Here is a 27,370-nt window from a genome sequence, read left to right on the forward strand (position 1 = left end):
GAATATGAAGAGAATTCACTATGTAGGGTATAGGGTGCCATTTCAGATGCTGACTAAGATTGTTTAGAACTGACTTCTAGGGAAAGTTGAAAGGGCAGTGTTGTCGTCTTGGCTACTGTGAAAACAGTCCAACATCTCAATCAAATCAATCAAATGTATTTATAGAACCCTTCTTACATCAGCTGATGTCACAAAGTGCTGTACAGAAACCCAGACTAAAACCCCAAACAGCAAGCAATGCAGGTGTAGAAGCACGGTGGCTAGGAAAAACTCCCTAGAAATGCTGGAACCTAGGAAGAAACCTAGAGAGGAACCAGACTATGAGGGGTGGCCAGTCCTCTTCTGGCTGTGCCGGGTGGAGATTATAACAGAACTTGGCCAAGATGTTCAAATGTTCATCGATGACCAGCTGGTCAAATAATACTGGATAAGACAGGAGAAATACTCCAGATATAACAGACTGACCATAGCCCCCCGACACATAAACTACTGCAGCATAAATACTGGAGTCTGAGAGAGGAGGGATCGGGAGACATCTCACCTTGTTTGGAAAGCAACAGCTGTTGATCAAGTGTGTGTGTGTGTGTGCGTGCGTGCGTGCGTGTGTGTGTGTGTGTGTGTGTGTGTGTGTGTGTGTGTGTGTGTGTTCGTGTGTGTGTTCGTGTGTGTGTTCGTGTGTGTGTGCCTGCCTTTCTAACATCGTAAACACTCTCTGATGACAGTTCTCACAGGTTTTTAAGTATACTCCCTGCGTTGTAACAGTTTATGATACTTCCATTTAAACATTTATCAAGCTATTGTTTTGTTTACTTAGCTGACGTCATCCAGGTAGTTTCACACAGGAAGAGAACGACATGATATAATCTACCCCAGGTGTTGTATTTGAACAAGGTCATGTTATTGTTGTAAGGGATTTTCAGGTGTAAAGTAAAGGCTTTGCCTCACTTAACTTGGGAACTAAAATGAACTGGACCCTGCTTGACTTAGGAACTAAAAAGAGGGGAAAATGAGAGACGTCATTGGTCCATCAACAGGTGTGATTATGGTCGGTTCAAAGAGGCACCAATAGTGGTGCTTAAGTCCTTTCTATGGAAGAACTTGCTCTATGATTTCCTTCTGCCGTACATGTTGGGAGTTGCAGTCCATCTTGACAGTTACGTTGGTCCGTCAGCATGTCGTTATGAAGTGGGTCAGAGGGGAAAATATATTATCTGTTCAGTTGTATGGAGCCTCTTCTGTGAGTGTGGTATGCTGGGAGTTGCAGTCCATCTTTGCACTTGCAGTCTTTCACAGGGCATGATGGTTGTCATCCTTGTCTTCAGTCCTCAAAGCCTAGTGTTGTTTTCCTCTGCTGTTGCTAGTATATCCTTTAAGTTGAAGTACTCAACTCTCACCCCATCTTTATGTCCCCCATCATTCTCAAATCCCCTCCACCAGCCCCCCAGAGCAGAGCTGGAGCTCATCCGTCAGCAACACACAGACACACATAAATACACACACACACGCTCCCCAGTGAACTCTCCGTGCCCTTGGTTTAGGCCCTGGGCTTAGTAAGCGTAATGAGAGGAGTGTGTCAGTGAACCGGGTCGAAGAGTTCTGGCGCAGGGTACTGATTAGGCACTGTGTTTGCGTGTGTGTGTGTGTGTGTGTGTGTGTGTGTGTGTGTGTGTGTGTGTGTGTATGTGTATGTGTATGTGTGTGTCTGTGTCTGTGTCTGTGTCTGTGTCTGTGTCTGTGTCTGTGTCTGTGTCTGTGTCTGTGTCTGTGTCTGTGTCTGTGTGTGTGTGTGTGTGTGTGTGTGTTTATACCGGGTGTTCCTGTGGCAAACCCAGGTCCCCAGTGATGAAGTGAGACAGACCACACCCCTCCACAACACAAACACACACAGACACACAGATCCAGTTCACTTCCTTTACAACACACACCCATCGTCTATCATCTGACGGGCGTGGTATCTCTCTGTTTTAAACATGTCGAGTGTGTGGGGGAGTGGGGGAGTGTGAGAGGCTGTGAGCCTGTATTTTTACAGTGGTGGAACAAGTACCCCGTTGTCATACTTGAGTTAAAGTAAAGATACGTTCATAGAAAATGACTCCAGTGAAAGTCGACCTGTAAAATACTACTTGAGTAAAAGTCTAAAAGTATTTGGTTTACTTAAGTATCAAACGTAAATGTAATTGATAAAATGTACTTAAGTATCAAAAGTAAAAGTATAAATCAGTTCAAATTCCTTATGTTAAGCAAATCAGACTAGCATGTTCTTGTTGTTTAAAAAAAATATATGCATAGCCAGGGGCACATTCCAACACATTCCAACAGAAATCATTTATAAACAAAGCATTTGTGTTGAGTGAGTCCACCAGATCAGAGGCAGTAGGGATGACCAGGGATGTTCTCTTGATAAGTGTGTGAATTGGGCCATTTTCCCATCCTGCTAAGCATTACTTTTAGATGTCAGGGAAAATGTATGGAGTAAAAAGTACAATAATTTCTTCAGGAATGTAGTGAAGTAAAAGTAAAAGTTGTCAAAAACAAAAATAGTAAAGTACAGATACCACAAAAAGACTTAAGTAGTACTTTACACCACTGTATGTGTGTGATTGTGTGTGTGTGGTTGTGTGTGTGTGGTTGTATGTGTGTGGTTGTGTGTGTGTGGTTGTGTGTGTGTGGTTGTATGTGTGTGGTTGTGTGTGTGTGGTTGAATGTGTGTGGTTGTATGTGTGTGGTTGAATGTGTGTGGTTGTGTGTGTGTGGTTGTATGTGTGTGGTTGTGTGTGTGTGGTTGTATGTGTGTGGTTGTGTGTGTGTGGTTGTATGTGTGTGGTTGTGTGTGTGGTTGTGTGTGTGTGATTGGGTGAGTCATTGCCAGCATTTGTTTGTTCAAGTTCCTCATTTTTTAAACTCCAGAATCAGTAAAGATGGTGAAACAAGGACATTGATAGAGAGAGGGAGATGGAAAAAGTTATATAGAAGGAAAGACAGAGAGGGAGATAAAGACAGAGAAGGGGAGAGAGAGAGGTCTGACTTCCCAGTAAGAAGGTGAGGAAAACAGAGAGAGAGCGAGAGAACGACAGGCAGAGAGAGGGAGATAAAGACAGAGAAGGGGAGAGAGAGAGGTCTGACTTCCCAGTAAGAATGTGACGGAAACAGAGAGAACGAGAGAACGACAGGCAGAGAGAGGGAGATAAAGACAGAGAAGGGGAGAGAGAGACGTCTGACTTCCCAGTAAGAATGTGAGGAAAACAGAGAGAGAACAAGAGAACGACAGGCAGAGAGAGGGAGATAAAGACAGAGAAGGGGAGAGAGAGAGGTCTGACTTCCCAGTAAGATTGTGAGGAAAACAGAGAGAGAACGAGAGAGCGACAGGCAGAGAGAGGGAGATAAAGACAGAGAAGGGGAGAGAGAGAGGTCTGACTTCCCAGTAAGAATGTGACGGAAACAGAGAGAACGAGAGAACGTATACATATGAAATGGGTGATGCAATATGTAAACACAATTTAAAAGTGACTAAGATACTGTAGAATAGTGTGGAGTGCAGATTATACATATGAGATGAGTAATGCTAGATACGGAACAATATTAAAGTGGCTAGTGATCCATTTCTAAAAGTGGCCAGTTATTCCTTATCTATGTCTATAGGCAGCAGCCTCTGTGTTAGTGATGGCTGTTTAGCAGCCTGATTGCCTTGAGATAGAAGTTGTTTTTCAGTCTCTCGGTCCCAGCTTTGATGCACCTGCACTGACCTTGCCTTCTGGATGATAGCGGGGTGAACAGGCAGTGGCTCGGGTGGTTAATGTCCTTGATGATCTTTTTGGCCTTCCTATGGCATTGGGTGCTGTAGGTGTCCAGGAGGACAGGAAGTTTGCCCCCGGTAATGCGTTGGGCAGACCGCACCACCCTCTGGAGAGCATTGCGGTTGTGAGGGGTGTAGTTGCCATACCAGGCGGTGATACAGCCTGACAGGATGCTCTCAATTGTGCATCTGTAAAAGTTTGTGAGGGTTTTGGGTGACAAGCCAAATTTCTTTAGCCTCCTGAGGTTGAAGAGGCGCTGTTGTGCCTTCTTCACCACACTGTCTGTGTGGGTGGACCATTTCAGTTTGTCAGTGATGTGTACGCCAAGGAACTTGAAGCTTTCCACCTTCTCCTCTACTGTCCCATCGATGTGCATAGGGGGGTGCTCCCTCTGCTGCTTCCTGAAGTCCACGATCATCTCCTTAGTTTTGTTGATAATTTTCCTGGCACCACACTCCCAGAGCCCTCACCTCCTCCTCATCATCGTTGTTGGTTGTATGAATTAGTCCTACTATTGATTATATTAATTAGGATGTTATAGGATTATATGAATTAGTCCTGCTATTGATTATATTAATTAGGATGTTATATGAGTATAGGAATTAGTCCTGCTATTGATTGTATTAATTAGGATGTTATATGTATTATATGAATTAGTCCTGCTATTGATTATATTAATTAGGATGTTATATGAGTATATGAATTAGTCCTGCTATTGAAGATATTAATTAGGATGTTATATGTATTATATGAATTAGTCCTGCTGTTGAAGATATTAATTAGGATGTTATATGTATTATATGAATTAGTCCTGCTATTGATTATATTAATTAGGATGTTATATGAGTATATGAATTAGTCCTGCTATTGAAGATATTAATTAGGATGTTATATGTATTATATGAATTAGTCCTGCTATTGATTATATTAATTAGGATGTTATATGATTATATGAATTAGTCCTGCTATTGATTATATTAATTAGGATGTTATATGAGTATATGAATTAGTCCTGCTATTGAAGATATTAATTAGGATGTTATATGTATTATATGAATTAGTCCTGCTGTTGAAGATATTAATTAGGATGTTATATGTATTATATGAATTAGTCCTGCTATTGATTATATTAATTAGGATGTTATATGATTATATGAATTAGTCCTGCTATTGATTATATTAATTAGGATGTTATATGATTATATGAATTAGTCCTGCTATTGAAGATATTAATTAGGATGGTATATGATTATATTAATTAGTCCTGCTATTGAAGATATTAATTAGGATGTTATATGATTATATGAATTAGTCCTGCTATTGAAGATATTAATTAGGATGTTATATGATTATATGAATTAGTCCTGCTATTGATTATATTAATTAGGATGTTATATGATTATATGAATTAGTCCTGCTATTGAAGATATTAATTAGGATGTTATACGTATTACATTAATTAGTCCTGCTATTGATTATATTAATTAGGATGTTATACGTATTACATTAATTAGTCCTGCTATTGATTATATTAATTAGGATGATATACGTATTACATTAATTAGTCCTGCTATTGATTATATTAATTAGGATGTTATATGATTATATTAATTAGTCCTGCTATTGAAGATATTAATTAGGATGATATACGTATTACATGAATTAGTCCTGCTATTGAAGATATTAATTAGGATGTTATATGCATGTCACGCCCTGACCTTAGTTATCTTTGTTTTCTTTATTATTTTGGTTAGGTCAGGGTGTGACGAGGGTGGTTTGTTAGTTTTTGTATTGTCTAGGGGGTTTTGTATGTCTAGGGGTTTTTGTAAGTCTAGGTGTTCATATGTCTATGTTTGCCTGAATTGGTTCTCAATCAGAGGCAGCTGTTTATTGTTGTCTCTGATTGGGGACCATATTTAGGTAGCCATATTCCTTGGGTATTTTGTGGGTTCTAATTCTATGTTTAGTTACCTGTCTGCACTACTCATATTTGCTTCATGTTTTGTTCAGTGTTCTTTATTTAATAAAGAAGTGTGTACGCTCACCACGCTGCGGCTTGGTCTCCTCCGTACAACGACCGTGACAATGTATTATAGGAATTAGTCCTGCTATTGATTATATTAATTAGGATGTTATAGGATTATATGAATTAGTCCTGCTATTGATTATATTAATTAGGATGTTATATGTATTATATGAATTAGTCCTGCTGTTGAAGATATTACTTAGGATGTTATATGTATTATATGAATTAGTCCTGCTATTGATTATATTAATTAGGATGTTATATGTATTATATGAATTAGTCCTGCTGTTGAAGATATTAATTAGGATTTTATATGTATTATATGAATTAGTCCTGCTGTTGAAGATATTAATTAGGATTTTATATGATTATATGAAGATATTAATTAGGATGTTATATGATTATATGAATTAGTCCTGCTATTGATTATATTAATTAGGATGCTATATGATTGTTTTGAGTGGAGTCACAGTATGCTGACTAGAACTGCGTCCCAAATGACACCCTATTCCCTACATAGTGCACTACTGCTACCTATGGGCTCTGGTCAAAAGTAGTGCACTATATAGAGAATAGGGTGCCATTTGGGATGCTGACTGGCTGTTTACATCCTCCATGTTAATCCATGGTCTCCCCATCACTGAGGAGCTGAAAAGCCCTCCATGACTTTTAATGGCCTGGTACGTTGTTGAGGTCATGTCAGTGGTTAGTACAACATCAGACAACCCTCCTCCTTTCTTTATTATGTTCAGTTGTTCTTTCTCTCTCTCTCTCATTCCCCCTCATTCTATTCCCGTTCTCTCTTTCTCTCTCTCTCATTCCCCCTCATTCTATTCCCGTTCTCTCTTTCTCTCTCTCTCTCATTCCCCCTCATTCTATTCCCGTTCTCTCTTTCTCTCTCTCTCATTCCCCCTCATTCTATTCCCGTTCTCTCTTTCTCTCTCTCTCTCATTCCCCCTCATTCTATTCCCGTTCTCTCTTTCTCTCTCTCTCATTCCCCCTCATTCTATTCCCGTTCTCTCTTTCTCTCTCTCTCTCATTCCCCCTCATTCTATTCCCGTTCTCTCTTTCTCTCTTTCTCATTCCCCCTCATTCTATTCCCGTTCTCTCTTTCTCTCTCTCTCATTCCCCCTCATTCTATTCCCGTTCTCTCTTTCTCTCTCTCTCATTCCCCCTCATTCTATTCCTGTTCTCTCTTTCTCTCTCTCTCATTCCCCCTCATTCTATTCCCGTTCTCTCTTTCTCTCTCTCTCATTCCCCCTCATTCTATTCCCGTTCTCTCTTTCTCTCTCTCTCATTCCCCCTCATTCTATTCCCGTTCTCTCTTTCTCTCTCTCTCTCTCTCTCTCTCTCATTCCCCCTCATTCTATTCCCGTTCTCTCTTTCTCTCTCTCTCTCTCTCTCATTCCCCCTCATTCTATTCCCGTTCTCTCTTTCTCTCTCTCTCATTCCCCCTCATTCTATTCCCGTTCTCTCTTTCTCTCTTTCGTTTATTCTTTTAACTTCTTTCATGTATATCTCTCTCCCACTCTACCTCTCTCTCTCCCTCCCTCCTTTCCCTCCATCTCTCTCTCTCTCTACAGAAGGGTGGTGGTCTGTTTCATGCGGTCCTGGTGAAATCAAATTCGGAGAAGCGGAAATATTCCAATTACAGAGGACTTGTTAAAAGCTGTAAATGACAAAAGGCATTACTCACTGTTTGAAGGGCAGCTAGGCAGGAAGAGAGAGACACACACACACACACACACACACACACACACACACACACACACACACACACACACACACACACACACACACACACACACACAAACACCCAACCCTCATCCCACCTACTCCAACCCTCTCCCACACTCTTCATCACATCTGGAATCCGCCTCCTCCTTTATGTGGTTCTAGAAGTCTCTTTTTGTGGTTCCACACTCTAGAACTCTCACGCTCCTCTCTGATTGTTGTGAGGCTGTCCACAACCAAGGCTGCGTCTCAAATGGTACCATATTCCCTTTATAGTGCTCTACTCCTGATAGGGCTCTGGGTCAAACCTAGTGCAATACACAGGGAATAGGGTGCCATTTGGGATGCACTCCAAAAACCGACGACTCATTGGATGCGTATGGTGCTCTACTCCTCTCCCTGTTCAGTCATTTCAGGACACTGTGTGAAAGCCAGTTCAATCATGTTGAATTATTGCTTGGATGAAGGCCCTGTGTTAAACTAGTGTCCTGTCCATGGTTGTACTCACACTACAGAAACAGGAGATCGGCTCTTGCCTCATGGGCCGTTTTGGTCAAGGCTACTTATTTTATTGCTGTGATTTGTTTTCATGTTTTCTATATCGAGGCCATCAATAAATCAATTCACAAAACATATTCTGCATCCTAAATGCCACACTATTCCCTACATAGGGCTCTACTTTTGACCAGAGCCCTAGGAAATAGGGTACTATCATGTACCCATACATGATGTGCTGAACATGACTCCTTCCAGAATGTTGCAAGATGCTCAGCGTAATTGGCTCTTGATGATTCTTACACCTGGACCATTGAATGATGTCCTCATATCGTGTATCCTTGGGAAGTATGTAGTTGCATCAGGGATAACATATCAGGGCCAACATATCTGGGCTAACAAATCGGGGCAAACATATCAGGGCTAACATATCGGGACTAACATCTGGGCTAACAAATCGGGGCTAACATATTCGGTGCTAACATATCAGGGCTAACATATCGGGGCTAACATATCTGGGCTAACAAATCGGGGCTAACATATTCGGTGCTAACATATCGGGACTAACATATCGGGGCTAACATATCTAGGCTAACAAATCGGGGCAAACATTTCGGGACTAACATATTCGGTGCTGACATATCGGGGCTAACATATAATTTTACATTGACATTTTAGTAATTTATCAGATGCTCTTATACAGAACAGCTTACACGAGCAATTCGGGTTAAGTGCCTTGCTCATGGGCACATTGACAGATTTTTCACCTAGTCGGCTCTGGGATACGAACCAGCAACCTTTCGGTTATTGGTCCTACCCTAGGCTAACATATCAGGGCTAACATTTGGTAGTGGCACCGGAAATGCTTTGTTGAAGCCCATCTCAACTTAAATGGGGATAGAGACAGAGCGGAAATAACAAACAATATGCTCACTCCAAAGGTTTAAATGGGGATAGAGACAGAGCGGAAATAACAAACAATATGCTCACTCCAAAGGTTTAAATGGGGATAGAGACAGAGCGGAAATAACAAACACTATGCTCACTCCAAAGGTTTAAATGGGGATAGAGACAGAGCGGAAATAACAAACAATATGCTCACTCCAAAGGTTTAAATGATTCAAACTTGACCTGTTTTAGGGTCAAGAATTTCCTCAGGATTTGGAGAGAGAAAAATTGAAGTATCTTGTGGCTTCTACAGGTGGCCCTATTGGGTGGTAAGAAGAGGTGAGACACCAAGAGGCCTGAGAAGGGACAAGAAGGCTATTTTTGGATCAAGCTGAGTCAAAGTTGCTATGGGATGCGGATTCAGTTGGGTGGCCATAGGGTTACTACCCGCCTACTCTTCCCTGAAATGCTAACGTGTTGGTTATTACATTCAACTATTTTAAACACGGCCACCACAAGCCCATGAGACAAAGCCAAACTCCCACGAAAATACTCACCCTACGGAAAATCCTTCTCAATAACATCAATAATACACACGTCTCTGATTGCTATCGTGATTTCATGCGTTCGTGTGTAAGTGCATACAACATGTGTGTTGGCGGAATGGGCGCCAGAGTGTATACATTGAGCTGATTGAAGGAAAGAGGTGGACAGGATATAAGGCAGATAGATGGTGACTCAGCAGTTTATGGGTAGGTTCTGGGTTCTACCCTGAGTTCTCTGCCAGCTGCTGAAAGCCAACACTGGTGAGAAAGAAACACACTGTTCACATGGCCCCACTATCAGCCCACACACAGCCATAGACACACACACACACACACACACAGGCGCAGACATACTGTACACACACACAGAAGGCGCAGACATACACACACAGACGGAGACACACACAGATTCAGAGTTCAGAGACACAAACATGTCTGTCTTAAAATGAGGTATTTCTAGCATATTCACAAGAAAACTCCCCTGTTTCTCTCTCTCTCTCCCCCAACTCCTCTTCCAACAGTAACAAGCCCTGACCTTGACTTACTCTTTCCTCCCTTCCTTTCTCTACTGCTCTATTTGTTCCTCTTTTCTGTACTTTCCCGTCTCTCCAAACCACTCATATCCTCCTCGTTCTGCAGTTGTCTCCAGTCATCTTATTCTCCTTCTCAATCCTCCTGAAACCCTAACTCTAGCCACAACCCTAACCTCAGGAATCTGCTAACACATTCCATCCCTTTTCTCATCCTATTTCTTCCCTTCTCTCCTTTCTTTTCCTCATCTACTCCCCTCCTCTACCTCTCTCCTTCCCTCCTCTCTCCTTTCTTTTCTTCATCTACTCCCCTCCTCTACCTCTCTCGTTCCCTCCTCTCTCCTTTCTTTTCCTCATCTACTCCCCTCCTCTACCTCTCTCCTTCCCTCCTCTCTCCTTTCTTTTCTTCATCTACTCCCCTCCTCTACCTCTCTCCTTCCCTCCTCTCTCCTTTCCTTTCTTCATCTACTTCCCTCCTCTACCTCTCTCCTTCCCTCCTCTACCTCTCTCCTTCCCTCCTCTACCTCTCTCCTTCCCTCCCCTGTCCTTTCTTTTCCTCATCTACTCCCCTCCTCTACCTCTCTCCTTCCCTCCTCTACCTCTCTCCTTCCCTCCCCTGTCCTTTCTTTTCCTCATCTACTCCCCTCCTCTACCTCTCTCCTTCCCTCCTCTGTCCTTTCCTTTCCTCATCTACTCCCCTCCTCTACCTCTCTCCTTCCCTCCTCTACCTCTCTCCTTCCCTCCTCTGTCCTTTCCTTTCCTCATCTACTCCCCTCCTCCATCTCTCTCCTTCCCTAATTTCTCTTGGCACAGGATTTTTCCAGTTTGAGGATGTAACTTCTCTCAGGACTATTCATTCCACCCACTCCTCCACTTTATCCACCTCTTCTCTCTCCTCTTCAACTTTTCCCTCTTCAATCATTCATTTTCAAAGGTTAGGACTTAAACTATAGTGCATGTAACAAAGTTTGGCCACGTCTAGGAAGTGCTGGAGAAGCATTACCTTTCTAGTTAGTGTATTCAACCTGCAATTCACCAGCATCATGCTCAGCTGGCACAAGAACAGAAACTGAAAATTAATCATTTTCATTGGACAAAATCAGGCATGTCAGATTCAAAAAGTTTCATCACATTTAAAAGCTACTGAACAGGACCCAGGTGGGTCGGAACAGGGCCCAGGTGGGTCTGAACAGGGCCCAGGTGGGTCTGAACAGGACCCAGTTGGGTCTGAACAGGGCCCAGGTGGGTCTGAACAGGACCCAGGTGGGTCGGAACAGGGCCCAGGTGGGTCTGAACAGGGCCCAGGTGGGTCTGAACAGGACCCAGTTGGGTCTGAACAGGGCCCAGATGGGTCTGAACAGGACCCAGGTGGGTCTGAACAGGGCCCAGGTGGGTCTGAACAGGGCCCAGGTGGGTCTGAACAGGACCCAGGTGGGTCTGAACACGGCCCAGGTGGGTCTGAACAGGGCCCAGGTGGGTCCCGTTAAGATACAGCAGCATTTCTCCCAGTACTCTGGTAACTACTGAAAGCATCCTGCTGTTTCTGTCCACTGGAGCGAACCACTTAACCTGTCCTGCCTCAGTCAACATTGTACTGTTTCTATTTGTTTTCTCTATGGACTGTACCAAAACAACAGGAAGCCAGGGGTCATCCCAAGGCCATGGTCTATGCCAATAAACAGAGGTTTGTGAATAATCACCACTAATGGTTTAGCCCATTCTACAACTGTATGATTCTACGGATTCTAAGAAGGCTCTCAAGTGTTCTTATTATTCTTTAGAAACCTGTTGAAATGACTTTTCAGTACACAATACTTACAGCACTAACTGTCAACATAGCCCCAAGACCATGAAAGTCCTTTGTATTCCCATGAATAATACATGTTACACTATACTATACAAACAATACAGTGTAACAGGAGTACAGTGCAGTCATCTCAGTAACCTCATCCACCAGTCGGCTCTCTCTAGCTACTGAGCCTGGGGGAGAGGTCAGCAGTACAGTGCAGTCATCTCAGTAACCTCATCCACCAGTCGGCTCTCTCTAGCTACTGAGCCTGGGGGAGAGGTCAGCAGTACAGTGCAGTCATCTCAGTAACCTCATCCACCAGTCGGCTCTCTCTAGCTACTGAGCCTGGGGGAGAGGTCAGCAGTACAGTGCAGTCATCTCAGTAACCTCATCCACCAGTCAGCTCTCTCTAGCTACTGAGCCTGGGGGAGAGGTCAGGAGTACAGTGCAGTCATCTCAGTAACCTCATCCACCAGTCAGCTCTCTCTAGCTACTGAGCCTGGGGGAGATGTCAGGAGTACAGTAAACTAAAGTGTTACTCTTCATTCAAAACGTTCAGATAATGTGAATGTACTGTAATGTGGTTCATAGCCATGTAGTCATGTTATCAGCACAGTGTGAGAGGATTGAGTGGGTGATTACATAAATATAATCTTATCTTCTGGCTCTGGGTCAAATAGAGAGGATGTGTTTCGGGGGTCGTTATACACATGAAAGACTGTCAATCTCAAAGGGAACCCTATTATCTTTATAGTGTACTACTTTGTCCTGGGGACCATAGGGTTGTGGTCAACATTGGTCTGCTATATAGGGAATAGGGTGCCCTTTGTGACGCTGCCAGTGTGTTACTGCAAGTGTCAAGGGATTGGTGAGGTAGTGTGTATGTGTGGGATAGGGGTGAGAGGGGAAGAGTGTTGTCATTTTTTCCTCCTTCCTTCCCTCTGTCCCTCTCTACGGACGGACACGGATCCCCCCTTTCTCTGGATCTGGCTCAGGGAGGCCGTGGGAAGATTTTCTGTTAAAAAAAAGAGGGGGAAGAAGAAAAAAGAAAACAAATTGTAAACATAACTGAAACAACATACAGTCCTCTGGTGAAGACATCCAACACGGGCTCTATTATTATCAATGGCCAGAGAGGACTAGGTGGAGTTTGGAGGCCTGTAGACCCCACTGTGTGTGTGTGTGTGTGTGTGTGTGTGTGTGTGTGTGTGTGTGTGTGTGTGTGTGTGTGTGTGTGTGTGTGTGTGTGTGTGTGTGTGTGTGTGTGTGTGTGTGTGTGTGTGTGTGTGTGTGTGTGTGTGTGTGTGTGTGTGTGTGTGTGTGTGTGTGTGCGTGTGTGTGTGTGTGTGTAAGAGGGAGAGAGAGGGAGAGATAGAGAGAGAGTGCATTCCCTGTAGCGGGACCTGAGCGTGCATATGGACCAGCCTGCTGTTTCACATTTACCACACTTTAACCCTTTCAACCGGTGTGTTTAGAGGGGGAGAGAGATATTACAACACAGTGCACTGTGGAGAGTACTGCATGGGAAGCACATCCGTTTGTCTCAGAGGAAATATCTGTTGGAGAACTATGAGAGGAGAGAGAGAGAGGGACATACCAGTTAAATAGTGTATTGTATGGAGAGATATAGTCCTGATGTGTAGCTCCCAAGTGTCTTAGGGGGACTATATAATACCCATTGGAGAACTATGGGAAGAGGTGGGAGTGAGAAAGAGAAGGAAAAATGAGAGGAAGAAGAAAGGGATGTGGGGGAGGAGATGTGGGGGAGGAGAGAGGTAGCTGTTTCCAATTATAATGTAAAATGAGGTAGTAGTTGGGGGGGAGAGAGAGGAGGGGAATGGAGGAATGAGACAGATGGTTTGCTTACAGATTTCCCTCCATCCCCACTTCTTTCTCTCTCTCTTTACTCTCGTGCGCTCTTTTATCTCCCTTTCTCCCTCTCGTTCTTTCTCTCTTTTTCAGCTGGACTCTGTAAAAGAACAAGGGAAGTGAGTGTCAGGAGGATAGGAGAATAGGAACAGGCAGGCATGGAGACCACTGAACCATCAAACAGTGTCCAGCACATATTAGGGAGAGAGGGACTGGCATGGAGACTACTGAGCCATTAAACAGTAGCCAGCACATATTAGGGAGAGAGGGACTGGCATGGAGACCACTGAACCATCAAACAGTGTCCAGCACATATTAGGGAGAGAGGGACTGGCATGGAGACCACTGAGCCATCAAACAGTATCCAGCACATATTAGGGAGAGAGGGACTGGCATGGAGACCACTGAACCATCAAACAGTGTCCAGCACATATTAGAGAGAGAGGGACTGGCATGGAGACTACTGAGCCATTAAACAGTATCCAGCACATATTGGAGAGAGAGGGACACCTGGAGACTACTGAGCCATCATACAGTGTCCAGCACATATTGGAGAGAGAGGGACACCTGGAGACTACTGAGCCATCATACAGTGTCCAGCACATATTGGAGAGAGAGGGACACCTGGAGACTACTGAGCCATCATACAGTGTCCAGCACATATTGGAGAGAGAGGGACACCTGGAGACTACTGAACCATCATACAGTGTCCAGCACATATTGGAGAGAGAGGGACACCTGGAGACTACTGAGCCATCAAACAGTGTCCAGCACATATTGGAGAGAGAGGGACACCTGGAGACTACTGAACCATCATACAGTGTCCAGCACAGAAAAAAAGGAAAGAGGAACACATGGGATTGTTCTCTGAGTAATAATTATATTTGGACTTTTCAGAGAATAGTTGTGTACGTTGGAGGGGTCAACTTTTGGGAGGGGGCACAAAGGGAGAGATTGATAGAGAGAGGTATTAAGAGAAAGCGAGTGAAATCTGGCCCTGCAGGCCCCTGTGTAAACACCAGGCTGGTGTGTGAGCATGTGCGGGGGCGCGCGGAGGGGTGGGGTGTGGGGGGGGGGGGGGGGGGTGGAGGGTAGAGGAAGGTTATAAAGTTGTACACCCTTCACATAGGCCTCTCTCTCTCTGTCTGTATTTCTCTCTTTCTGTCACGCATGCACACACACGCACGCACGCACACACACACACACACACACAGACACACACACACACACACACACACACACACACACACACACACACACACACACACACACACACACACACACACACTGGATGGCTCAATACTTCACTCAGTTGGCCACACAGACACATGCCGGGTCCAGAATTTAAACCATCCCCTTACACACACAAACACACACATCACAAATACAAAGCTCTGCACCTAAATACACATACAGCCAGCCAAGTGTAACAGAGACAGCCTGCCACAACCCACCTTTACACACACACACACTCACCACACACATGCACACATACATTTCCAGAATGATCCAGCTTTGTTGCATTGCTCGGCAAAAATACTCTGTAAGTCTATTATTTTGTGTGCATTTTGCATATTTCCCATCACCTAATGAACAACCACAATACCAGTCTGGTGTTAAGCTTTCTGTGTTGTATTGACGTCTCCTGAAAATGACATCTGCTGCTTTAGAATGAACAGTCATACCTCAGTTAATGTTTTCATATCAGCAAAAAATCATCTATTTTCTGTACTTTCAGAGTGGGAGCTGATCAAGGGGTCGGAAATGTAGATATTGCCAGATGTATGTTCACTCTCCGAGGAACAGGCCGTGGAAGCTTAATTGCTGGGTAAAGTGTCCATAACCAGAGGTAATTAAACTGTTCTGTGTTCTTTTTCTCTCTTCCTCTCTGCCTGTCTTGTTGTACATGGAACCTGTTTCACATCCATTCATTAAAAAACCATTAAGATGTCAGCTGCTCATTTGAAGATTTACACCACATAAACACTCAGCAGTTTTCACTGGACTATCAAGCCCCTGTTGCTGCCAAATGTATCGTCACTAATACAGATGTGTTTCTTTTGACCAGATTCCATATGTGGAGGACCTGCTTTATCAGGAGAATCATCTGGAATCTGGAAACACTGACAATGGGGTCACTGTTCCTGACATCCCATATGCCCCCTGTCTACTGAGAATCTTGCTGTGCTGCAACGTCAAGTGAACCCAACCACTGGACATATACAGCTCTGGAAAAGATGAAGAGACCACTGCAAAATGATCCGTTTCTCTGGTTTTACTATTTATAGCTCTGTGTTTGGGTCCAAATTTCACAGTGGGTGCGAGACACTGTGGCTTGTAGGCCTCTCCAGGTCTCGCACCCACTGTGAAATTTGGTTGTCCTGTAAGAAAACTTGCTTCCTTCTGCGCTGACAATGTTCCCCAACTCTGAGGATTGGTTTTTCCAGTAGGACAATGCTCCATGCCACACAGCCAGGTCAATCAAGGTGTGGATGGAGGACCACCAGATCAAGACCCTGTCATGGCCAGCCCAGTCTCCAGACCTGAACCCCATTGAAAACCTCTGGAATGTGATCAAGAGGAAGATGGATGGTCACAAGCCATCAAACAAAGCCGAGCTGCTTGGATCTTTGCGCCAGGAGAGGCATAAAGTCACCCAACATCAATGTGAAAGACTGGTAGAGATCATGCCAAGACGCATGAAAGCTGTGATGGAAAATTAGGCTTATTCCACCAAATATTGATTTCTGAACTCTTCCCAAGTTAAAACATTAGTATTGTGTTGTTTAAAAACGAATGTGAACTTATTTCCTTTGCATTATTCAAGGTCTGACAACACTGCATCTTTTTTATATTTTGACCAATTGTCAGTTTCTGCAAATAAATGCTCTAAATGACAATATTTTTACTTGGAACTTGGGAGAAATGTTGTCAGTAGTTTATAGAATAAAACAAACATTTTAATTTTACCTTAACACATACAGTACCTATAAATAGTAACACATACCTATAAATAGTAACACATACCTATAAATGTACATGCGTGCTCTTCAATTAGTTATGAGCCTCCAGCCTTTTTAGGTGCAGTCCTCCCACACTATGTAGGATATTGTTTTAAGGGGGGGAGGGTGAAAGGATAGCAGGCCCTGCTGTCAAAGTGAGAGAGTAGGCTATTCTGGATAGAGCAGGTACTTTTGTGTAGTCTATTTCTTGTGAGGTTTTCTGTCCTCAGATGCAGAGAGCTGTGAAAGCCTGTCTGCAGATGAAGAGGTCGAAGGGCAGCGGTTCTCAGTCCTGTTCCCATGGGACTCAAAGGGGGGCACATTGTTGTTTTTGCCTTAGCACTACACATCTGATTCAAATTATCAAGTCATCATCAAGCTTCAAGGGGTATTTATCTATTCATTTGTGACGCTATCCTTGATCTGATCCTGCTATTGTCACATCCTACACAAGCACATGCATCTATCTATCCAATGTTATCATGATTTGTTATAAGGGATACTACACTTATATTATACAGGAAATATTATTAACGAGATGCTTTACATTGAGATACAGATAGAGATGTAGTAGTCCCAGAGTTAATGATCCAAGGTCAGCTTTGCATTTCACCTCCTGATGACTATGATGACTGACCGTGTTTTAAAAACGTAATCATGCTCTCTCTCTATCCATCTGTCTCTCGTCTGCAGGTATGTTTTGATGTCTGCAGGTATGTTTTGATGTGAGAGAGGAAGCCAGTCCCGTCATCGCCACCTCACCCACCCATGAACTTTCAATAAAGCGTTTCACATTCTCCACTGGTTGAAATGAAGTCTCTCACTGAAATACTACACCTATCCTGTGTCCTCAGATTAATGCAGATGAAGGGAGTTAGATATGCATAGGTTTAGTTCTGTATATATGAATTACAAATCAGCCTTTACTTAAATCATGTTTCTAGTCTGTTGCATAGTTACAATGTGTAATCATTGATGTCCCAGGAGCAGGAGTGGTAAACACTGTTGAAGTGTATCATTGTAATACATACATGCAGACACAGCATCATTCAAAGAATGCCGTTTGATACTCCTGGTATTGGATATGACTGAAAAATAATGTCTCACAGAGATTTATACCTGAACCGCACCTTCATTTGTCAAGGAAGAGTACATGATCAGTGAATATATTCAATGTACAGGCTACAATGTGGGGATCTCATGCGTGGTGATAACTACAGGACATGGTCAGTGAATATATTCAATGTACAGGCTACAATGTGGGGATCTCATGCGTGGTGATAACTACAGGACATGGTCAGTGAATATATTCAATGTACAGGCTACAATGTGGGGATCTCATGCGGGGTGATAACTACAGTACATGATCAGTGAATATATTCAATGTACAGGCTACAATGTGGGGATCTCATGCGGGGTGATAACTACAGTACATGTATATTGGACTTGCATCCTTGACACATTAAAGTTATTATATTCTACTCAATCCATAGGCATCATTAATGCCATTCAGACTTGAAGTCCATATAACAACTATGATAGCTGAGGTTCATAGATAGGTCCTAAACTAACATTCATACCAAAAGTATAAGGGTCCATACACAGATCGGCTGCATACTGTAGCCAGCTACACATCCATAGGCATACAGTTATTTTTATCCTCCACTACACAATAAGCAAATAAATAGTTAGCTTGCTGTGTTACTTCAGCTGTATTGCATGGCAAATACAAGCAATTGTACATTCATTTTGCAGTAAATTATTTAGCTAGCTAGATTCTTTACATCCACTGTTTCACAAGACGACAGCCTGGTTTGCTGGTTTTCTCAGGAGTCCCTAAAACATTAAACAACACAAATTACAAAGTCATACTCATGTCATAACACTAGCTAGCTAGCTGGCTAATGTTAGCTAGTCAGCTAACTTGCTAAATAGCGATTTTTGTAAATTAACATTATGACAAAAAAATATGCACAATCATTTTGTCTCTACATTAACTTACATATTCCTCTCAATTGTAAATTTTTTGCTTGACTCGTTATGACGTTATAACTACTTACATTTTCTTCCACTGGAGTAATGAAGCTGTGACGCTGGGTCTCTCTAAATCCCGCGGTGTAAGCTCACAACTTTTAAAGGAGGAACCACTGTACAGTACCAGTCAAAAGTTTGGACACACCTACTCAATCAAGGATTTTTATTTATTTTTACTATTTTCTACAGTACATTGTAGACTAAAAGTGAAGACATCAAAACTATGAAATAACATGTAGTAACCAAAAAATAAAATAAAATATATTTTAGATTTTAGAATGCTGTGGTAGCAATGCTGGTTAAGTGTGCCTTGACTTCTAAATAAATCACAGACAGTGTCACCAGCAATGCACCCCCACACCATCACACCTCCTCCTCCATGCTTCACAGTGGGAACCACACATGCTGAGATCATCCGTTCACCTACTCTGCGTCTCACAAAGACATGGTGGTTGGAACCAAAAATCTCAGATTTGGACTCATCCAACCGAAGGTCTAATGTTCATTGATCGTGTTTCTTGGCCCAAGCAAGTCTCCTCTTCTTATTGGTGTCCTTTAGTAGTGGTTTCTTTGCAGCAATTAGACCATGAAGGCCTGATTCACACAGTCTCCTCTGAACAGTTGATGTTGAGATGTCTGTTATTTGAACTCTGTGATGCATTTATTTGGGCTGCAATTTCTGAGGCTGGTAACTCTAATGAACTTATCCTCTGCAGCAGAGGTAACTCTGGGTCTTCCTTTCCTGTGGCGGTCCTCATGAGAGCCAAGTTCATCATAGCTCTTGATGCAACTGCACTTGAAGAAACTTTAAAAGTTCTTGACATTTTCTGCATTGACCGACCTTCATGTCTTAAAGTAATAATGATCTGTCGTTTCTCTTTGCTTATTTGAGCTGTTCTTGCCATAATATGGACTTCGTCTTTTACCAAATAGGGCTATCTTCTGTATACCACCCATACCTTGTCACAACACAACTCAAACGCTCAAACGCATTCAGAAGGAAAGAAATTCCACAAATTAACTTTTAAGAAGGCACACCTGTTAATTGGGTGGCTATTATGAAGGTTCTCAAATATAAAATAAAATATAAAATTTGTTTAACACTTGTTTGGTTAATAAATTATTCCATATGTGTTATTTCATAGTTTAGATGTCTTCACTATTATTCTACAATGTTGAAAATAGTAAAAATAAAGAAAAACCCTTGAATGAGTATGTGTGTCCAAGCTTTTGACTGGTACTGTACGTGCGCACGCACGCACACACACACCGACTATGGATGAGGGGATTTCCAGCCCACTCTGCACCACAGCTGCAAGACTGCGCCCGGCGAGCCGCCGACCTGACGCACACTGATGACCTCATCGAAAGGGGAGCGACTGTCAAAACAAACCGCACACGCTCCGGAACACACACTGAGAAGGACACACACACATACGGACACACAGACAGACACACAGACACACACACGTCTGTGAGACAAAGGCTTCAGACTATGCTTGGCCTAAGCACACTCGGTACACTGTTCACACAGCCAATCAGTAATAACGGTGTCATGGTGGTTATTCTAGGAAACAGCAGTGTACAGCACACCAAAAGGTTGTGCATTAGCTTTTGGTGAGGATATGAGGGAGAGGAGGATGACTGAAAGATGAAGATCCCTAGCAGAGAAATGTACGAGACCCCCACCTTGTATCTTCAACATTCCCATACCCCCCCTCTCTAGAACATTCCAACGTTCTAACTTTCCCAGGTCAGTTAAGGGAATTGCGTCTAGCGAAACGGGGAACGTCGGTACGTCAAGGTCGGAGTTATTAGCAAGTTGGGATCGGGAGGGGAAGTTGTTTCTCCCCTGTTGCCTGTTAGGAATAATTACAGTTTTACTGCTGGGTCTGACAAGTGATTCTTAAATTCTTAAGCTCTCCTCAGCATGAGATAGTTAATAAATGATGGGGCTGTGTTGTAAGGTTGGGGAATAGGGACAATAAGGTGAATAGGGACAATAAGGTGAATAGGGACAATAATGAGAATAGGGATAATAATGAGAATAGGGACAATAAGGGGAATAGGGATAATAAGGGGAATAGGGACAATAAGGGGAATAGGGATAATAAGGGGAATAGGGACAATAAGGGGAATAGGGATAATAAGGTGAATAGGGACAATAATGAGAATAGGGATAATAATGAGAATAGGGACAATAAGGGGAATAGGGATAATAAGGGAATAGGGACAATAAGGGGAATAGGGATAATAAGGGGAATAGGGACAATAAGGGGAATAGGGATAATAAGGGGAATAGGGACAATAAGGGGAATAGGGATAATAAGGGGAATAGGGACAATAAGGGAAATAGGGATAATAAGGGGAATAGGGACAATAAGGGGAATAGGGACAATAAGGGGAATAGGGACAATAAGGGGAATAGGGACAATAAGGGGAATAGGGATAATAAGGGGAATAGGGACAATAAGGGGAATATGGATAATAAGGGGAATAGGGACAATAAGGGGAATAGGGATAATAAGGGGAATAGGGACAATAAGGGGAATAGGGATAATATGGGGAATAGGGACAATAAGGGGAATAGGGACAATAAGGGGAATAGGGATAATAAGGGGAATAAGGGGAATAAGGGGAATAGGGACAATAAGGGGAATAGGGATAATAAGGGTAATAGGGACAATAAGGGGAATAGGGACAATAAGGGGAATATGGAGAAGTTGTATGGAGTGGGAACAGAGATGGATAGTGGGAAGGAAGGTTAGAGGTTGTTCATCATAGTTCAGAGACAGATAAAGAAGAAACAGGGAGAAGAAGGGTTCTCATTAAAACTCTCTCCTGACCTCTCTATGGGGCTTCTGGCCTTAGTATGAGAGGATGGATTGAGGGAAAGAAAGAGAGAGTTGGAGAGAAAGAGGGCCAGTTGCTTTACTGACGTCATGAAAGTCACTCATCCGTGAGGAAGAGTGGTGGAATTAGAAAATGAAAAATCTCCCTCTTCTCTTTTCGTTTCACATTTGGCCGTTCCGCTTTCTTTCCTCCCATTCTCTCTCTCTTTCCTTCGTTCATTTCTCATATTTTATGAGCCAGTGCTCTTTGGAAATCTTGCTCAGCATTTGTGTCTGAATCTCTCAACTCACTTTGGCACAACTCTGTTTTTCCACACTAATTGCACACAAATGGCTGCTAAAATGAGCAATGAGGCCCCAGCGTGGGTCCACCCTTGACACAAAATGGCTGATGTTGATTGGCTCTGGCCTCCTTTGGTGTTACTCAACCCTTCTGTGCACCTCAACTTGGGCCAGAAGTTTATATTGGCCAGGAAAAGGTTACACAACTCCAGGCCCTAGTTGTGTAACCCATGAATTGGGCTAGGATTTGTCTTTGTCTGGTAACTTAGCCTGGAAAAACTCATAGTGTAACTCAATATTCCATTTGCTGTTAGAGTTGACTGGCCTACTCTAACAAACCTAGCACCCATCACAAACAACTACAGTATAATTAAAAACAACAACACTGAAATTACCATACAGCATCAACAGAGTTATTATTTGAGGCCTGTTATCTTTAGGCCAGTGGTTTCACAGTACATTGAGAACCATGTCTGCTCTGTGAAAGCTATTATAGATTACAACCATTACCAAGCCATTGTCGACATCCTCGGGACACTAAGGAAAGAGATTCAACTAGTCTGGTCCCAGATCTGTTCGTGATGTCTTGCCAACTCCTATGGTCATTGAAAAGACAGCAGAAACAGATCGACATACTCAGGACACTAAGCACAGAGTAGCTATGGACACAAATATATACCACTAGTTGAGGGCTCATCCAGGTTCTGCACTCACACATCGTCTGTTGTGTTTGTTGACCTTGACTCTGAGAGAGAAAAAGGGAGTAAGATAAATAGTAGGATAGAAGGTAGGGTATTGTGTATAGAGAGAGAGAGAGAGAGAGAGAGTTTTTCAGTTTTTCTGTGGTGTTGTTGTTTTCCTGTGATGTTGTAGTTCTTTTGTTCACTTAACACTTAACTTGTAGGCTCACATGTTATCATCTTTCTCAGCTCTCTTGTATAATATGAATACAAGTATATATTTGTATTACAAATATACAAATATAATATTTCAGACATCTAAAACACCCAGACAGTACATTTCAGAATTTCATGGAACTGTCATTCAGTTTATTTTCAACAAAATAACATCTTTCCACACAATGTGGATGGTATTTTATGCGTGTGCCCCATTTGCATTCCTTTTGTCATTGTAGAGTCTTCAGATCCCTGCGCAGCAGATACATACACAGACCTCAGACTGTGTCTCGTGAAACAGGACCTGTGTGTGTACGTGTATGTGTTTATAATTATGAACACGTTAAACAAGTGTAGCTTGTAATGCACAACCTCCATGTAACCTCTCTGTCATCAACCTCCATGTAACCTCTCTGTCATCTACCTCCATGTAACCTCTCTGTCATCTACCTCCTTATAACCTCTCTGTCATCAATCTCCATGTAACCTCTCTGTCATCTATCTCCATGTAACCTCTCTGTCATCTACCTCCATGTAACCTCTCTGTCATCAACCTCCATGTAACCTCTCTGTCATCTACCTCCATGTAACCTCTCTGTCATCTACCTCCATGTAACCTCTCTGTCATCTACCTCCTTATAACCTCTCTGTCATCTACCTCCATGTAACCTCTCTGTCATCTACCTCCATGTAACCTCTCTGTCATCAACCTCCATGTAACCTCTCTGTCATCAATCTCCATGTAACCTCTCTGTCATCAATCTCCATATGACCTCTCTGTCATCAATCTCCATGTAACCTCTCTGTCATCTACCTCCATGTAACCTCTCTGTCATCTACCTCCATGTAACCTCTCTGTCATCAACCTCCATGTAACCTCTCTGTCATCTACCTCCATGTAACCTCTCTGTCATCTACCTCCATGTAACCTCTCTGTCATCAACCTCCATGTAACCTCTCTGTCATCTACCTCCATGTAACCTCTCTGTCATCTACCTCCATGTAACCTCTCTGTCATCAACCTCCATGTAACCTCTCTGTCATCTACCTCCATGTAACCTCTCTGTCATCTACCTCCATGTAACCTCTCTGTCATCTACCTCCATGTAACCTCTCTGTCATCTACCTCCATGTAACCTCTCTGTCATCTACCTCCATGTAACCTCTCTGTCATCTACCTCCTTATAACCTCTCTGTCATCTACCTCCATGTAACCTCTCTGTCATCTACCTCCATGTAACCTCTCTGTCATCAACCTCCATGTAACCTCTCTGTCATCAATCTCCATGTAACCTCTCTGTCATCCATCTCCATATGACCTCTCTGTCATCTACCTCCATGTAACCTATCTGTCATCAATCTCCATGTAACCTCTCTGTCATCTACCTCCATGTAACCTCTCTGTCATCTACCTCCATGTAACCTCTCTGTCATCAATCTCCATGTAACCTCTCTGTCATCAACCTCCATATAACCTCTCTGTCATCAACCTCCATGTAACCTCTCTGTCATCTACCTCCATGTAACCTCTCTGTCATCTACCTCCATGTAACCTCTCTGTCATCTACCTCCATGTAACCTCTATGTCATCTACCTCCATATAACCTCTCTGTCATCAATCTCCATGTAACCTCTATGTCATCTACCTCCATGTAACCTCTCTGTCATCTACCTCCATGTAATCTCTCTGTCATCAACCTCCATATAACCTCTCTGTCATCAACCTCCATGTAACCTCTCTATCATCTACCTCCATGTAACCTCTCTGTCATCAATCTCCATGTAACCTCTCTGTCATCTACCTCCATGTAACCTCTCTGTCATCTACCTCCATGTAACCTCTCTGTCATCTACCTCCATGTAATCTCTCTGTCATCTACCTCCATGTAACCTCTCTGTCATCAATCTCCATGTAACCTCTCTGTCATCTACCTCCATGTAACCTCTCTGTCATCAACCTCATGCATAGTGAATGTACATGGAATGCACACAAGACAACAGATCAGTTTGAGTGGCATTGTATTCTCTGCAATTTTTCTGTGTGACTCCAATCCATTGTGTATTCTGTGCCTTCCATGCTTTTTACAGTTAGCAGAGTACAGTCTCTGCCTGTCTGTACCAGACCAGTGTAACAGCACCTCCACATACCTCTACAATCTCCTCATAGTGAAATGACTGTGTGTATACTGTATGCAGGGCTCCTGAGTGGCGCAGCGTACCTAGGCACTGCATCTCAATGCTAGAAGTGTCACTACAGACCCTGGTTTGATTCCAGGCTGTATCACAACTGGCTGTGATTGGCAGTCCCATAGGGCGGGGAACAGTTGTCCAGGTTAGGGGTAGGCCGAGGTAGGCCGTCGTTGTCAATTAGCATTTGTTCTCAACTGACTTGCCTAGATAAATAAAAATAAATGCATTGTGTATTATTTGCCATGATTTGTTGGGCTGCAGTCTGAGTTTTAAACCAGTGGAGCAGCTAGTCTGGTAATGACAGATGATGTGTCTATTGTCCGGGGCGACGCCCTGACGTTGAGTTCTGTCCTTTTAGTCTTGTTGTGTGTGTTGTTTTAGTCTTTCACTGTCAATAATGATGTGCTAATCTTACTGCAACACTACTGTAACGACACCAGCGTGTTATGTTGCTTCACACACACATACTTGTGCACACACACACACAGATCACACGCGAGTAAAAGTGTGCAAACACACACAAAATAATAACATGCACGCATGCACACACACACACACACACACACACACAGGTTTTCCCTTCCTGGCTCCAGAGTTACTGCCCCACAGGGACAAGAGAATGTTGGACCCCCTGTGTCTTTAATGACTGTCACTGAGAGAGGAGCTTCAGCAGTCATTGTCATCTGGTGAAAAGATGCTTGACACCCCGCTCTCTCTCTCTTTACCTCCCTGTCGCCCTCCCTCCTTCCTCTTTAGGATGTATTTATTGGAAAGGGTACAAAGTCAAGAACAGTCAGCAAACATTATTTTGTTCTCCCTCTTTCTCTCTCTCTCTCTATCTTGTTCTGCCGGTTCTCTGTAGAGGGCTCTAGTCAAGAGCCATTAGCAAATATTACCACTCTTCCTCTCCCTCTCTCATTCTCTCTGTCTTCCTAGCTCTCATTCCCTCATCCATTTTAGTTTGATCTCTCTCTCTCTCTCTCTCTCTCTCTCTCTCTCTCTCTCTCTCTCTCTCTCTCTCTCTCTCTCTCTCTCTCTCTCTCTCTCTCTCTCTCTCGGTTGTGGTTACGTTCAGTATACTTCTCCTGTTTTGCTCATCTGCCTTTTATTATCATTAAACTCACCTTCTGCACCTGCTTCCTGACTCCCAGTATAAATGTTACAGAGTATTTTAATCCATTGTGTTAAAAAGTAATCCAATCTATTCACCCCAAATATCCTGTGTTGTATCAACCTCATTAATCAAAATCAAATCCCCTAGCTAGTGTAACTAGCGGCCGGGTTCAGGCCATTTTAGCCCTGTATGTTTCCTCGCGTCTGTTCTCAGACATTTTGTTTTCTCTTGGGCCCAGGAGGGCGAACCAGAAGTCTAGACGCTGGTCGGGGAGTGTGGTGGTTGAGGTTTGTCTTATCAGATCACAACGTTCCATTTGACTTGTTCTGGAGGAACCGTTACTGTCACGCTGCTAGTATTCACCCTGAAAGTTTGTTTTCTCAGATAAAAAGAAAGGAACTTGTTCTCTGTGGACTGGCTCAAAATGGCCACCGACCTTGCAGGTAAAAAATCTAGTGATATGCACTTGACCCTAATTGCTCCTGTAAATTGCTCTGGATAATGAAAATGACCTTCGGCCTTCAGTGAAGTATCCTGCTAGGCATTATGGGTAGGCTTTGTTGCTGTAGAAAGTAGTAAAGCCACATTCTAATTCTATGAACTGTATCTCACTTCCCAGTTCTAGAACACTATTTACACACCATTACTTTGAGAGATCGCAGCCCTGAGAACTGGAAAACTGAAGATATTGTTTAAATCTTCATAATCCAAATAGTAATTCATTTCTCTCGAGTATCTTAGTTACAGATCACTATTAATGTCTCTGCAACCCTCTTGAGCTGTCTAACACTACGGTTCTGTTAGGGCAGGCATTGGGTACACACACACACACACACACACACACACACACACACAGGGAGAGAGAGAGAGATACGGATCTGAACTACGAGGAAGCTCCAACTCCGTGTGTCTTGGGAAAGGTTGCAGGAGTATAAGCAACGTAGCGGAGACAGTGGTGGGAATGTTTAGGATGCAGTGTGTGTGTGGGTAGAGTACAGTTTATTCATTGTATAGATTAGTTGCTTTGTACAGGATGTCTTGTCAACTTTGTCAACTTTGTGCACTTAGGATGTCATCCTCCCTTCAGCAAAGCTATAGGCCTACAAATCTCAATGCTAAAGTTGACAAGTTCAGTTAACACTCCTCTCCCTTTTCCCTTCCATTCTTGTCTCTTGAATTCTGAGTAAATTACAAGTCTGGTGCCTCAGAAGAGTATTTATCTCTCTTTGGCTCCTTTTTGAGGGACAAACTCACACAGTCATTTGTTTTGAAAGAAGATGGATCCAACAAGAAAAAAAGCACCCGACCAACGTCTTCTGGTTTAATCCAA

General features: G+C 43.0%; 1 protein-coding gene across 2 annotated transcripts in view; it reads left to right on the plus strand.

Annotated features, from left to right (window-relative positions):
• LOC110485561 (dnaJ homolog subfamily A member 3, mitochondrial) overlaps positions 1-17,315 on the plus strand; it is a 72,127-nt gene extending 54,812 nt beyond the window's left edge. The window contains exons 12-13 of one of the 2 annotated variants that reach the window (XR_005036862.1): positions 15,409-15,519; positions 15,739-17,315. The gene's annotated coding sequence lies outside the window, so the exon portion shown is untranslated. Of the gene's footprint in view, positions 1-7,403; positions 7,559-15,408; positions 15,520-15,738 lie in introns of those variants that run through there. The other variant, XM_036949217.1, reaches the window with a different exon arrangement.
• The last annotated feature ends 10,055 nt before the right edge of the window (positions 17,316-27,370 follow it).

This window comes from Oncorhynchus mykiss, chromosome 17, assembly GCF_013265735.2.
Source record: "Oncorhynchus mykiss isolate Arlee chromosome 17, USDA_OmykA_1.1, whole genome shotgun sequence".
Lineage (NCBI taxonomy): Eukaryota > Metazoa > Chordata > Actinopteri > Salmoniformes > Salmonidae > Oncorhynchus > Oncorhynchus mykiss.